This window comes from Falco peregrinus, chromosome 3 (assembly GCF_023634155.1).
Source record: "Falco peregrinus isolate bFalPer1 chromosome 3, bFalPer1.pri, whole genome shotgun sequence".
NCBI lineage: Eukaryota > Metazoa > Chordata > Aves > Falconiformes > Falconidae > Falco > Falco peregrinus.
Genome location: NC_073723.1, coordinates 47,900,935 through 47,915,636, shown reverse-complemented (window position 1 = coordinate 47,915,636; position 14,702 = coordinate 47,900,935). Strand labels below are relative to the sequence as shown.

General features: G+C 42.8%; 1 long non-coding RNA gene across 1 annotated transcript; it reads left to right on the top strand.

The window, feature by feature from the left end:
* The first annotated feature begins 9,954 nt into the window (after positions 1 to 9,954).
* Positions 9,955 to 13,474, top strand: LOC114012393 (uncharacterized). Its single transcript, XR_003554798.2, has 2 exons — positions 9,955 to 11,775; positions 13,187 to 13,474. It is a non-coding gene; the product is annotated as an uncharacterized LOC114012393 (long non-coding RNA).
* Positions 13,475 to 14,702: the final 1,228 nt, after the last annotated feature.

Here is a 14,702-nt window from a genome sequence, read left to right as displayed (position 1 = left end):
GTCAAAGGTCTTTTATTTCAGGTATGTAGTTTTGGGTCAGAGTCTAGACTCTTGACTATAGACTCTGCTGCACCCTCAAGATCTATTCACAGAAGAGAAATTAACTGCTGGATTAGAATATTTTAGTGGGAGTTAATCTATTATTGTATTAATACAGTAAATTTAGGAGGCTAATGATAGCCAGACAGTGACACTGATGAAATCTGGTTTTGGCTGCTGCTTTCTTTTTGTGGATTGTATTGTTTACAGTAGCTCACTTAAAACAAGGAAGTGTAAAAAAAAAAGAAAAAACCCTACACATTTAATTTTCAAAAAGGTTTAGATAAAATCCGTGCTTTTTAGTAATACTTGAAAATTAATAACGTTTCACATTGAGACTGACCTTATTATCAGAATTTGAGACTAGAAGGTGGGACATGGCTTTTTTCCCCAGCTTGTACAAAGTTTTCCTCCAAGTAATAAACTCACTAAGTATCTTGAATTTACTAGTCTGTATGACGAAAGGCTAAAATTAGCCTTAAGGTAAAGAAACCCTTTTAAAGACTGTCAAATTAGTGTCTTTTACAGTGTGAGGTCAAAGAAGACCCGAGTGGAATCATTACTTTTGATTCAAGTCCAGAAATGAAACTACCCTAATTTGTATTGGATGAGGATGTCTCCCTCTTGCCACATGTTATTTCTGGACCAATTTGTGAGTGCTGGCAAAATCCCAGGAGTGCAGAACTGGGACTGGTGGTGTTTGTGTATTTTGTGTAACATCATGCTAGATGTTTTCAAAGGAACCCAAGGTCATTCAAGTCATAAGAACAAGTCTGAGGAACTTTGTAAGTGCTTTCACTTTTGCCTGTCTGTAGTAGTTGTGTACGTAAGTGTACTGCTAGGGCTGTACTGTATTTTGGCTTACCATAACTTCCAGAAAGCTCTTGGCATTTGTTGTGGGTAGATACTGGCACCTCTAGTGGAACAGTGTAAACAGTAGCATGCTGAAGTGCTATTCATGTGAATCTGTGGTAGATTCGTTATTACATTGACCTGACTTCACCATTTAATCTTGATTATAGATGTGTGGCAACAAATAAGGATAAAGCAAACGGAGAGTAAGGGTCGGTCTCTGCTGGATAAATGCAATTGTATAGTGACTGGGATACTCATCCTCACTTCAGGATAATAACAACAGACTGGTATGCTGTTGCAGCCGCATTCTCTGAAAAGCTCTGTTGGTTTTGTTTTTTGTAAAATATAATCTATTTCTATCAGAGCACTCAAATTGTGACAAATATTTTGATATTAAAGCATTAATTATTCCCCACCTACCCCAGCTGTTGAAGTGGAATAGTGTAATATGCTTGTAAACAGTCTGATCTCTCTGCTTTCTTTTAACTGGCAAGAAGTAGGAAAGGAAGTACAAGAGATACCACCGGTGCCTATATACTGTGATTCGTTCTGTATGTCTACTGTGAATCTTCTAGAATCGTATTAAGTTTCCAGTGGCAGTGTCAGCTGCTTTAGGAGCTGTAGGTATGCCATTGCAATTGCAGCCTGCAGACTTGCCTTTAGCCACATATTGCGACTGCCCAGTGAAGAGTGGGTCTTGGTTTGAAAACTACTGCCTTGCTAATAGAAGTGAAATGTCTCCCGTGTTGCCTATGAAGGAAGTAGGGCAAACAGCACTTAGCCAGAATTCTTCAGAATTCACTTTTCCTTCTTATTCCTGCAGAAGAAAACCCGCTTGGGTAAAGGGGATGTAATCAAAAGGAAGGATCATCATCCTGAACACAGATGACTGAGTTGCATTCTGAATTTTCGTTTACCATATGTGTTTCCTTTGAGTCGTATTCACCCTCTAACGAGAGTTTATTGAATTCTAGTTCCCTTTATTAGCAGATTGAAAATACAGGAATTGTAGAAGTGAAAAACTATAACCCAGTGGTGCTCCATTCACTACATCTGAGAAGTGCGCCAAGTCCTGTTTACTGAGGGTGAGGGCGTGGGATGTGCTGCACTAACATCTGTTCAAGGTTATATTCAGCAATATATATGAATATATATATATCCAGCAAATATAACCAGCAGCTTGGTGCACTGAAAAGCATGCTTCTGTCCCTTACAAATCAAATTAAGAAAGGGACAAATCCTCATCAGAAAAGGAACACAGCAGCACTAAGTATCATCATGACTTAGCCATGGGATGCTCAGATCCCAGAGTTTACAGCTGTTAAGCTGTGTTTACAGTATGATGGTCAGTGTCAGAACCTGCCACTTTGTCTTTCATTCCCTGAGCATTTTGCTGTGGTGTGGTGAACCTCACCAAAACTGATGAGTAAAACCCTGCAAGAAAATATTTGGGGTTTGCTCTTTCATCTGGGCCAGCTCTGTGATCAAATTTATCATATGCCCACACAGTGCAGAAGATTGTGTGGGAAGAGGAATGAAAGCTTGCAAAACAAGACTTTTTGATCAGAGCTCCCATGTGATGTGAAAGTGACATGGGCAGAAGCCTCTAACCTTGGCAACAGGTAACATTGTAGACAAGGGTGTGTCTGAAATTATGTTCTTTATCCAGACAGGAATGGCTGTTGTGTTAGTCCTCTAATGCCAAAGTCCAATTATCCCTTGTGGATGCAGGTGACTACATCAGCTCTTATGAGTAAACAGTGTTTGCTGATGGTAAAAGTGGTGTATGCCCCTCAGTCACGGAAACATGTACCAGTTTCTGTTATGGTAAGGTTATGATGATGATGGTGTAAAGGACCTGAAATCACATTTTCCACCTCCCATGAGGACATCGCAAATACCTGGTTATAATTTCTTTATTGGATCTGCAGAGCTTTGAGTCACACTAGACAAGTGGGTACAGCATAGGTATCTGGTCTTGATGATACCAGCCCTCACCCAGCAGTGTAACAGTGGATGGCAGCAGCAGCATCACCTCTTTGAAGTCATATTTGCCAAGGGTGCTAAACTTCACTGAACTCCCTGCAGTGGGGATGGAATTGGCATGTTAATCCCCTCTGGGTGCAGAAGTATTCAGCCTATTGATCCTAAACATACTGTGGCACGAACTAGCTGGGGGTGGCAGCTGAGGGCTTGCTCAGGTAAGCAGGTAGCATTGGCTGAGCTCTCATTTGCCTCCAGGGCTGACCCACTTTATTCAGAACAGCAAGCTGAATGAAAGAAAAGGTGCAAGTAATTCTAGTGTGATACAGTAAGTGTTAAAGCATGTGCTCCAATATTAACTACGTGTCCAGGTAGTGTTATAAATCAGGGCCTTGTCTAGCAGTGTTGTGTTTCCCAATCCTTCACTAGGCTTTTATTTGCAAATGCACAAGCTGTAACTGATGCACATCAAACACACATAATCAGTAGTCTGCCACAGTATGCTGCAATGAGATTGTTGCTGTGTATCTCTTTGCTCACTGTTTTTGCATGCTCCCCTACGTGCCCATGGTATATATTCATCATACTATCTTTAAGAGAACCTGCCTGTACTGCGGGAGGAGGTGGCCCACAAGAGGTTTGTCTTCTTTCTCCATGAAAAAAATGTATTTGTGAGCGGTTACTTGGGGAGTTTGGGCTAAAACATCATTTACAATACAGATGTGTACAGGCTGTCAGCATGGATTTAAAGGGAGATGCTGGGGGGAAAAAAAGGTAATTCATAATCCTCATTGAACAGTAAACAGAGTGAGGCAGCTTCCTACCATTTGGGATTTGGGAAAACTTCTTCCTAATAAAGAGTAATGCAAGGTTTCTGATGTGGAAAAATTAGAGACGCAGCAGGGAAGCAAAGCTAGCAAAAAATGATCTGAGGTCTGTAGTGATGTTTGGGAAATGAGGCAGCAGGCTGATAGCCAACTAACAGAAAGAAAAGTTAGCAAGGTTTTAATTAATTGAGTGTATATCAAAGCAGTGGGTGGGAAAGTATGTTCTAATACAGCAATAAGCAAGGCCTGGAGGAGAATGTGGGATGGAAACAGCAGGGTATAACAAACCAAACTAACTTAAACCTAAGTGAACTTGAGGGAAGACTCCGGGTGAGGCCGTGATGAGTACCTCATCTGGGCTAGCAGATCTGTGCCCTGATGGAAAGTTGGGGCAGCCTTGCAGGTAGGTAAGGGCTGCAGGTGGAGATAAGTGATAGGGGGGAGAAGAAAACAAATGAATAGTGCTTCTGTGCCAGACCTAATCTTCGTTTCTCTGCTTTCCTTCTTTTGCTTTTTGTCTTTTAGATGGTAAAAAGCCTGGAGGCAGTGAGGTGCAGAACTTGTAGCACACTCTATTGCACTCTGTAACATGTGGCCATTAATTCACTGAGTGTTCAGCCCCATTTCATAACTGTATCACCGTAAGCTACTGTAAAAATAGGAAACTTGACCTCTGCTCCCCTGTCATTTCGTTACTTTGTGCGTTACAGGCCTCAAGGAGATGGGAGTTTCTAGCTCTGCACCATGCTTTCTAGGGTACCAGCTGATGTGATTATTAAGCCTCATGTTTTTTGGGTATTCTGAAGTAAGTGCCTCTCAACAAGAAGAAAAGTACCCTCTGTCCCTCAGTGAAACTTGGTGAAAGCCAGAACATACTTGTACATCTTGTGATGGTCGATTTTGGCTTGTGTATTTCTCAGTTGAGATAATGCTGCAAATGGCTGTGAGAGGAGTAAAGGCTGCTACATTTCTCTGCATTAATTGTTGGTCTGTGAATTGAAGAAAAATGCTATGAAAGCAATAACTGCTGATACTTTTAATTAACTTTTATATCCATGGTATCATACTTAGTTATTAGCTGCAATGTCATTAACCCTTGAGTCTCTGCTATCTGCAGAATCCCAGCATTGCTGCTTTAGGATTTTAACTTGCCTTTTTCCTCTATGATTTCTAAATTATTAGCATCTTCAGCTGCACAGAAAATTCACACATAAAAAGTTTAGTGAAACGATTTTGTCAGAGAACATGTAAATTCATGAACATTGATCATAAGGTATTTACAGGAGTGTACTGGCTTGGACAAGGTTTCACTGTGTTCCCCTGGTCACTTCAGAAGAGCCCAAACCTGCTGCTTTCTGAAGTGATCCGGCTGGTATCTGAGGAACCAGAGATGAAATCACCATTGCTTTGCCAGGTTTGGTTCAAACTTAAATGTCACTCTCCCGCATCTACAGATTTGGATTTTTATGGTCCACTTAATAGTTTATTTAAGTTGAACAGCTCCCCAGAAGAAGAGTGTACAGGCCCGATTGCCACTAAGTAGTTCTGCATGTGCCTCAGTGATACATGCTTATGCTGCACGGTACACATGATATACCACACGCAGAGCAAGCTGCTCCTTCCATGATGTAAAATTCTGATCTAAACCAGGGAGATAATTTGTATTCAGGACTTTGAAGTCTTGAGTATTGGCCTATATAGTGTTCTGTGGGTTAAAAAGACATTTCAAATATAAAAGCAGGGGGAAAATAATCCTGTCCAGCTCTTTCAGACACACTTGCACGCCCTTTTGTAAGCTGCACTGCATTTTCATATATACTAATTACTATATTTACACTTTGATGCTTTTGTTACATGACTTTGACTACGTTTGAAATGCATCCACTGCATTTGTTAATACAATTTTCCTACAATAAACTGTTGCATCTTTGTGTATTATATGTAGGATTCATATTCTTAAAAGTCACTGTTGTCACACTTAGCTCTGATTTTAATGCATACACCTGGCTTTTGATGGGTAAAACTGAGCATCATGTTGTTAGGTGACAAAGCGATCATACACATGATACCACAGCAACACAAAGTGGTACGATAAAATAATCTCCATGAAGTTTGTGAAGAAAGGAAACCTGTCCAGGAGGTCTTTACTGTCAGCTAACCCTAAGGAAAAAAGTTTATCACTCCTTTTGTAAGCCCTTTATCTTTCATTGTATTTTATACTAGAAAACCTAGAAAAACAGTGCTCAATTAAAACTTTTTTCCACAGCTGACTCTGAATAGCCACAGGAGTTTTGTGATTTGATCAGACAACACCAAGCTAAGTGTGAAACCTCACCCACAGAGAATCCTGACATCATCTTAGTATTACAGAGGCAATTTGGCAATTTCCACTCCCCGCTCCCCTCCCCCCCCCCCCCCCCAATTTGTTTTGGTTACTTTTGAATGCGGGATATGATCCTAGCACTCACTGTGGCATTTCTCATCTATCTGAACATGAAGTAGGTTCCTTATATTTTCTGAAATGTCTGTATTTCCTATTGCTTGTTTCATTTTTGAAATGTTTCTCTGTACTAGACTTGAAACCTATAATGTGTTAATTCCATAGCTTAAAGCCAAACAAAACCATTTTTAAAAAGCTTTACTGTTGCCCTTCCTGTAGTTGAAGGATAGTTCCACTAACGTTATTTTCCTCAGCCTTCTTCCTGTTCCCTGAAAATTACACTTGGACAAAACATGACCACTGAACCTGATTTTAGAGTGGCCTTTATTTCAAAATCTGTCAGGCGTACAATTGCTTGCTTTTTAAACCCAAATCAATGGTCTCTGAATAGGGAAAGAGCTCAGAGAGCATTGGGAAGAATGTTTTTTCGGTGAAGAAATAGATAAGAAAATAGAAAGCAATCATCATGCCATGACTTCATCCATAGTGCACCCACGTCTTCAATGCTGAGTGAAGACTAATTCCTCTGCATCTTCCCCTCATCTCAGAAAGGATCTAGTAGAACTTGAAAGGTATGCAGAAGAGTGAGCAGGCCGGTTACAGTATGCAATAGCTTTTTGGTTAAGAGACCTTACAACAGTTTGGAAGAGAGTTGAGAGGGGAGGAGTGTGTCAGAGGAATATAAAATCTAACAGCATGCATGAAGTGAATGATTATTCAGTCTCTCACAATAAATAAGTAGGTGATAACAAGTAAATATCATCCTCAAGTTATAAATGGAAGAAATTTCCTTTTCCCTCAGCATTCTTAGTCCTGGAGATCAGACTGACTTTTCTGCTGCAAGTTCTTATCTGCAAGTATGCAGGCTGTTTATAAAACAAATACATACCTATAAAAGTGTACTTATTAACCACTGTTTCTAGTAATTGCCTACTAGAAGCCCCTTTTCAGAGATCCAGCAGTCAGCTAAGTTATGCATGAGTACTGGACACTTTATAAAATGATTGTGGAGAATGTTATTGTTGAGAGCAGCAGTTTAAAGAAAGAAGCGTTTCATTTCAGAAAGCTAAATTACATAGCTGATCTGACACGACTGATTCTTGTACCTATACAGTACTGGCTGTGACATAGTTCTTTATAGAAGAACAGCCATACTGTGTTAGACAAAACATCTATTTAATCTAGTATTTTACTTCTCAGGTAACCAGCAGCACATACTTAGGAAAACAGTGTAAGAACAGGGAAAGCATATAAGTGCTATTTCCCGAGTGCATACAGACACATTCAGATCAGGGACTTCTGAGGCCACAGAAAATAGTTTTCTGTTTAATGGTCCTGATGGATAAATGGAGCAAATGCAGTTGATGTGCTCACACATTACAGCAGCTTCTGAATAACTTTGGAAATGCTGCTTTTCTGCCTTTTGATCTCTGGACAATCTGTGTGTATTTCCCCTAAAAAAGACCTTTTGTATGTAAAGTGCATGTTTACAGTCTGTCCGTATTAGTATGTACCCATGTACAATTAAAGTCTCAGGGTTTTATCTGACTTACCTGCCTTTGTAGGCATTAGAGTATAGGCACATAATATTTATACTGTGCAATTAGAGGAACTGATTAATTATTGGAAGTATACATTGTTTTCCAATTCAGTGGTATTAGCCTATCTGCTTCATTTTAAACTGCAATCCATGGATTGTGTCATCTGTGGATCATGCATAACATAATGACAACAGTCACTAAAAAAGTAAACCCCTTCTCACTGGGCTTAAATTTGCCATATGGGGACACATAGCTCCATTGGAAAATTTCTTGGCATCTGCAAACTGAGATGGAAAAATACATTAGGAAGGGAAGATCAGTAAAGGCGGTAGGAAGAAGCTTCCCATCATGTTCAACAGAGACCTCCATCCTTTCTTTCTTTCTTTTTTTTTTTTTTTTAATGAATTGACAGGCTATACAAATTTCTTGAAGAAAGCCAGTGATCTACTAACTTTCTGAGCAAAGAAAATCCACAAGCCAGATTGTAAAGTGTTGTCCCAAACATTTTCAGTTAGAAGCAACCAAACCCAAACCTAAGCTTTGAAGATTCAGTTCTTATTTTCATGTTGCCTGCATTGGTTTATTTGCACTCCCAAATACTTGTGGGTACAGTTTTGTTTTGCTTATTTGCGGTGATTTCATAGACTGCCATTTTGAGTTGGGGTGAAAAAACAGTGGTCAGGAAGGTATTGCCAAGGAGATAGCCCAGCTACTAACCTCATATTCCTAGTCTTTCTTTGGTCTAGAAAAGACCAAAAAGCCATGAGAAACAAAACGATGCACGATGTGTCTGCTAAGCTCAGGTCACATAAGAAGTGGGCAAGGGTCTGCTGCAGGTCCCTGTGGAGTGGTGCACAGCCGTAGCCTTAATGCATTAAACTAATCTGTGCACAAAGTTTAGGCCAAGCTGGCTCTCAAGTTATCGAAACTGATAAACGAAAGGACTTCTAATCAAGGGAGTCAACCTTGGGAAACAAGGAACAGATAATGACAGGAACACTGACATCGAAATTATGCAGAAAGAAGCCTCCCTCTGAGAAAGTTCTGGCTGCAAGAGGAGACACGTTGATAAAGTGTTGCAACCCACAGAAAATTAGTTGAAAATAGCACAAAGGTAATTGCGGCAGTGGGAGATTGTGACCTCCGACTCAAATAGCGCCCCCGAGAGGGCAAACCCTCGCACGGGGAGCACGCGTAGTTAGTGAAAACTTGAGCAGTGTTGCCTGAGGCTGCGTACTGGTTTGCATTAGAAGCGATAAACTTGTAACCTATCCTGTATGTGAATGAAAATGAGTATGTAATACATTACGAATGGGCAAGCACTCTACTGCATGCAACGTATACCCTCGAGTAAACTGTTGAGCACGCCCGGAGAAAACATTCCCCTGTGCTCCCAGCGCTGTAACAAAGAATGCTCGCCTTCTAAAACTTCAGATCAAGTCTTAAGAGGGTTTTTCTCCATGGCCGACTTTACGGTATCAGGATCTGCCTCTCAGGGCCTGACCTTTGCATTTGGAACAAACGCCGACAAGCGCGGTCACAGCCCACAGGCACGGCAACCGTCTCACAGCCGTTCCTCTCCAGGCTGCCTGTGAAGTGGTTCTGGAAGCCACGAAGTCACCCTCCGATTCCTCACCTGGCTGCCCGAGGCGCCACCCAGGGCGGGAAGGAGCGGCTCCCGCACCCCGCGCCAGCCGACACCGTCAGCGCTGCCGCGGCTGGGCCCGCACCGGGTCCGAGCCGCCGCTCTCGCTTCCCTTAGCCCGTCGGGCTTTTTCCCCTTCAGGTTCGCACCTACAACGACAGCCCCGCCACCGCCCGCCCGCCCGCCCGCCCAGCCACCTCCCTCCCTCCCTCCCTCCCCCCCCCCCTTCCTTCCGACGGCGCGCCGAGCCGCTGGTGCCCCGGAAAACTCGGAGGCGGGGGAGCGGGGCTGACCCCCCGTGGCGCCCCGCTGGCACGCAGCGGCCCCTCAGCCCCCGCCTCAGCCCTTTCGCAACGAGCGGTTACCGCCCAGCGGCCGAGCTGTAACGCCAGCTGCAGGTGCCGACCGGCAGCGGTTTACCTCCCCCGGGCCCGCCGCGGCCCGCCCCTAACGGCTCTCCCAGCGGCCCCCGCGCCGCCCGGCGCTGCTGGGCGCTGTAGTGCGGGCGCGGGGCCGGCGGAGGCCGCGGGGCGACGCGCGACGGGCTGCGGCCGGCGCCTGCGGGCTGAGGGCGGCACGGGCACGGTGGCGGCACCCCTCGGGCGGCTGGCCTGCGCACGGGAGCCTCGGCAGCGCCGGGGCCGCCGCGGCGGGGGCTGCGCGAGGCGTTCGGGCCGGTTGTGCCACAAAATGGCACCTGCCGGTGGTGCCCGCGGTTCGGTTCTCGGCGCGAAGCGCGGTCGCGTACCGGAGGGCGGAGGGCGGGTGAGCTACCGTGCGACAGTGATGGCAGCTGAGCAGTGACACGGCAACAGGCATCTGATACAGTCATGTAGATCCGAGAATGTTTTCTCTGACCCGGGAGCCTAGGTGTGCTCCTGTGATGATGTTTCCACGTGTGGGAAAAGCCCCGGGACACTCCGTTACAGGCCATATTACAACCTGACCTGCTTCTCCATGTTGCCAGGGCTGGTATCTTTTTCCACATCTGTGATGTTTTAAGGCTTAAATCGTGCACAGTTCCTGGCTTGCTTGCACTCCCCACAGCCTTTCCTTTGGTGGTGACATGCTTTCCTCAACTCTTGCCATCAGAAACAGATCACAGACAGTCCCTGCTCCTTTAGGAGAAGCCTATCTACTTCCATTGAAACAGTCTGGCAATCCTTAGTTAACCCATATTTACTACATGTTGTAATTCTGGCAGTCTACCAAGCATCGCCTCTTTGACATTTGGCTGCATCTCATACGCACCTTTTTAAGGACAGATTCTCAGCTCTTCTCACCACTCCCTTTTTGGGCATTGCTACCTTCAGCACTCCCCAAATAAGCCTTTCCTACTCAGCAAGCTGACCACTGTTCTATTGTTTCCCCCCCTTGCTTTCCTCTTCAACTTCTTTTATGTCACCCCTGCAAATCTTAAAAATTAACCCTTTACTTGTCGGTCCCATTGCTACTTATCTATGTCTCAGTCATTCCCAATTACCCTCAGAAATCTAAGGGAAGACTCCACAGAGGAGGTTGCCCAGACACTTGAATATCAGTACAACGAAATGTGTAGGAGGTTATGAAAGGCGGGTGGCCAACCAGTTCCCAATGCAGCAAAGCCAGAGAAGCTTTTAAGAATCAGGGATACAGGAAGGGAGAATGCATTTTTAATGACCTGTGGGATCTGCTTCTTTCTTCATTCCTTCTGTTAGGTCTGGAAGACAGGAACAGGAGGAACTCTGATGTACACACCTGCTGCCTCCTCAGAGGAGCCTCTTTGAGGAAGGAAAACAACAGTTGTCAAAGATGAGAGAATAAAGCACATAGGAAAGTGCTTTGCCAGCCTGACTTACATGGGTCAGGACTGCAGCATAGGAGAGTCTTCTGCTGCATGAGCCTGAATAGGAGCTAGCAACATTTTACTGGCACTAGTACTCTCTGACTTCTTTTCCTTGGAACTGGGAAGGTTCTGGCCTGAACAATGCCAACCACTAAGTTACCCACTGTAACTTACTAAAAGGTTGCTGTAAAGTGCAGAGCTCCTCTCACAAGAAATTATGGGAGTGCCCTGGCCACAGACAGAATTCTTTCACGCTCTTACAAATAACGGCTGACTTATGTATTCTTCCTATATCTTGGTGAACATTCAAATATTTAGGTCTGTCTCCACAATTTGCTAATGTTTGTTGTCCACCTTTTCATCAGTTGTGTTTCTGTTGCATCTCACTTCCATATGACTGTTTCTGCATGTAATGAAACATGAAATTTGGGTAGGAGGGAAAGTGCTCAAGAACAATTCACCCAGTAGCTTGCTTGCTTTGTTTTTTTGTGGGTTGGTTTTTTTTTTTTTTGTGGGTTTTTTTTAGAGAAGCAGACCTGTGTTTCATCTGCCACATATTTATCCTACCATCACAGTGTTCAGAAGTGATAGGAAAGGGAAACAACCAGATTTTATTTCAGGTAATTCCCTGTAAACCTCCTTCATGTTTGGCAGACTTGCTTTGCCATGTAGAAAATTGAACCGTAAACACTTTGAAACTAGCTCATCTTTTTAACTTTTCCTCTAAAGCATTTAATAAGCACATTCCATAGCAAAATTTGTAACACTGAACATTAATTCCTAATGGCCCTATAACAGAAAAAAATTAAAAGCTTTCTCAGTGCTATAGCTCAGATATAGTGACTGACTGAAGAGGTGATGATCATTAGGTGTTGCTGGAAAGTACGTATGCCTATCTTTCAACAGTAAACACCGGGTGTAGCTGTAGAAAGCCACAAATTAATCACATTTCATGCAGAAGAACAACATTTCAGTATTTCACCACTGAGGGGGTGGTGGAACACAGGAACAGGCTTCCTAGAGAGGTGTTTGACGCCTCAACCCTGTCAGTGTTTAAGAGGTATTTAGACAATGCCTTTAATAATTTGCTTTAACTTTCGGTCAGCCCTGAATTGGACAGGCAGTTGGACTAGATGATCATCGTAAGTCCCTTCCAACTGAAAATATTCTATTCTATTCCATTCCACTCCAGTCCAGTCTAGTCAAGTCTAGTCTAGTCTATATTGAAAGTCAGGGAATGAATTACATTGGAAAGTGTAGTTTTCATCTCATACCTATGTATTTAGATTTATATTCTTGTTATATTAACTGTCCATAAATGCCTAAACCTGGGGACCATTGAGTGTATGAAGGTCAGTGTAGTACATAGGTTTAAGCTTTGACAGATTAATAAGATTCACAAAACAATCTAATTTTCTAAGAAGATGTATTTGTACTAGCATAGAGGAATTTCTTCTGTGTAATTTTCACATTACAGCTATATGTCCTATGACTGTGAAATCTTCAGTGTAAAACCTACACAATGAAGGGCATGTGGCTTTTCGAGCAGTTGAGCCAGCAGTGGACTATCCTGAACAGCTGAGCCAGTGCTGTCTGGTTTTCAGATCTAATGCCCAGACTAAACAGTCCTTCCAGTGGAGCCATTACTTGTCTATATGTTCTCAGCATCTTGGCTCTGGTGTCCCTGTGTAGAAAGTCCCGGTGCCAAATTTCTGTTTTCATTTGGTTTTCCCCATTTCTTCTTTGTCAATGTACCCTGTGAACTTCATCTTGTGTGTTCTGCCACATCCTGCACAGGCGTAATGATGTATTTCATTTGTTTCGGACCTTTAGCAACCACAGCAAAAGGTACACATGAAGATACTTAATACATAATAAAATGACACCTTAATTTGATTTAGTACCAAGGAAAATGGGACAAATGTAATAAGGAAGTCCTGGGCTTTCATACTGGTGCAATTAAGAGTTTGCGAAATGGAGCAGGCAAGATTGTCATCATGCTATGTTCATCCTTACCTAATCTCACTACAGTTCCAGTTGCTGGTGACTGTCTCTCAACACCTTGTAGAACTGGAGATGAATACACCTGGCAGAACTGGAGATGAATGGAAAACAGCGGAGATGAGCAGGCTCACAAGTAAAATACAAACTGGGGCTCACCAAGGGCAGAAGTCAGAAGGCCACCTTAAATTTGAAACAATGTATTTGTTGCATCATACAGGATAAGATAACTTTGTTTCAGCAGTAGATGGATTTATTTACCTCACATATGTCAATGTAGTTTAGCAATAAAAGGTACCCAATCATCTTGTACAGATACATGTGTAAAATAACTTTCTGCTATTGTCAAACGGGGAAAAGAAGAGTTCTTTTCCTAGGCAATGTTCCTTTCTCCCATTTCTCCATGTCTGTTCAGGTTTCACTTTGTCTATTTTGCCACACTTTGAAGCACAGTTGCAGGTCAAAACTGAAAGTGGCTATAGTCTTTGCAGGATGTTATTTTCCAGTATCAGTTATTTTCCACATCAGTTTCAAATGCAATCATACTTCTCTACAGAAAAAATGTACATATTTTGTCATCTAAAATAGTTTGTATAGGTAAAATACAAGCTTATGATTAGGTTTACAGCAAATAAGGACACCATGCATAAGCTCTTACACCAGAACACAGGGCCAGCAGTGCATTAAAGACTTCTGAGAGATAAACTGTCTCAATTTTTCTGAATGGGGTAGTCATACGAAGGAAGAGAGGATTGCACACAGAGGGTGAGGAGGAAGTGAGTGAACTTGTGATTTAAAACGCTTCACCTCAATAATCCTGCCGAAAAATACACTAACACATTGTCAAAAATTTCTCTGCAATGTCTCGTGCTTTTTCAGGGTGTGCAATTCCATAACACTGATCTCTTAAAACCAGCGAGGAATCAAGGTATGTGCTAATGCAACATTAGCTCTTCCTCCTGGAATGGATAATAATCACTTGGAGTCATCTGCTGGTATCCAGCTGTGTCCCCACCTTTAGATGATGCTGAATTGAGGGGTTAGGGGATTAGCTGGAACATCTTAAGAGAGCTGTTATTGGGGCATTATATGATTCACCCTATTTACATGATCAAAAGAAGATAAGAGAAATTCCCTAAGGAATCCAGAATGGCCAAAGCCAAGTTTTATACCATGTGTCAGTGGTGGACTCCCATGGTCTTGTAAGGGCTGCTGATGCACAGGCAAGAGGGTGTTGTGGGGGTCCATGGTAGGCCTCTGAATATATATATATATAACTTTGTGTAAGAGTTATGTGGCTAAGAATAAGATAAACTGTTGTAAAATATAACAGGATTAATTCCGGGTACCAGACTAAAAGTTTGAGTGCACAATTGTGTGGGATGCTTTGGTTTAATATGTCTCAGGTAAACATATGCTTAGGTTTAGCAATGAGATGGAATCAGTGTTGGAGCCTCAATCCTAGAACAATATCTATAATCTTCACAGGCAAAATGTATTTATATGAATTAAACTACACTTGTTCAAAGAGAGCAGAACTTAGGTA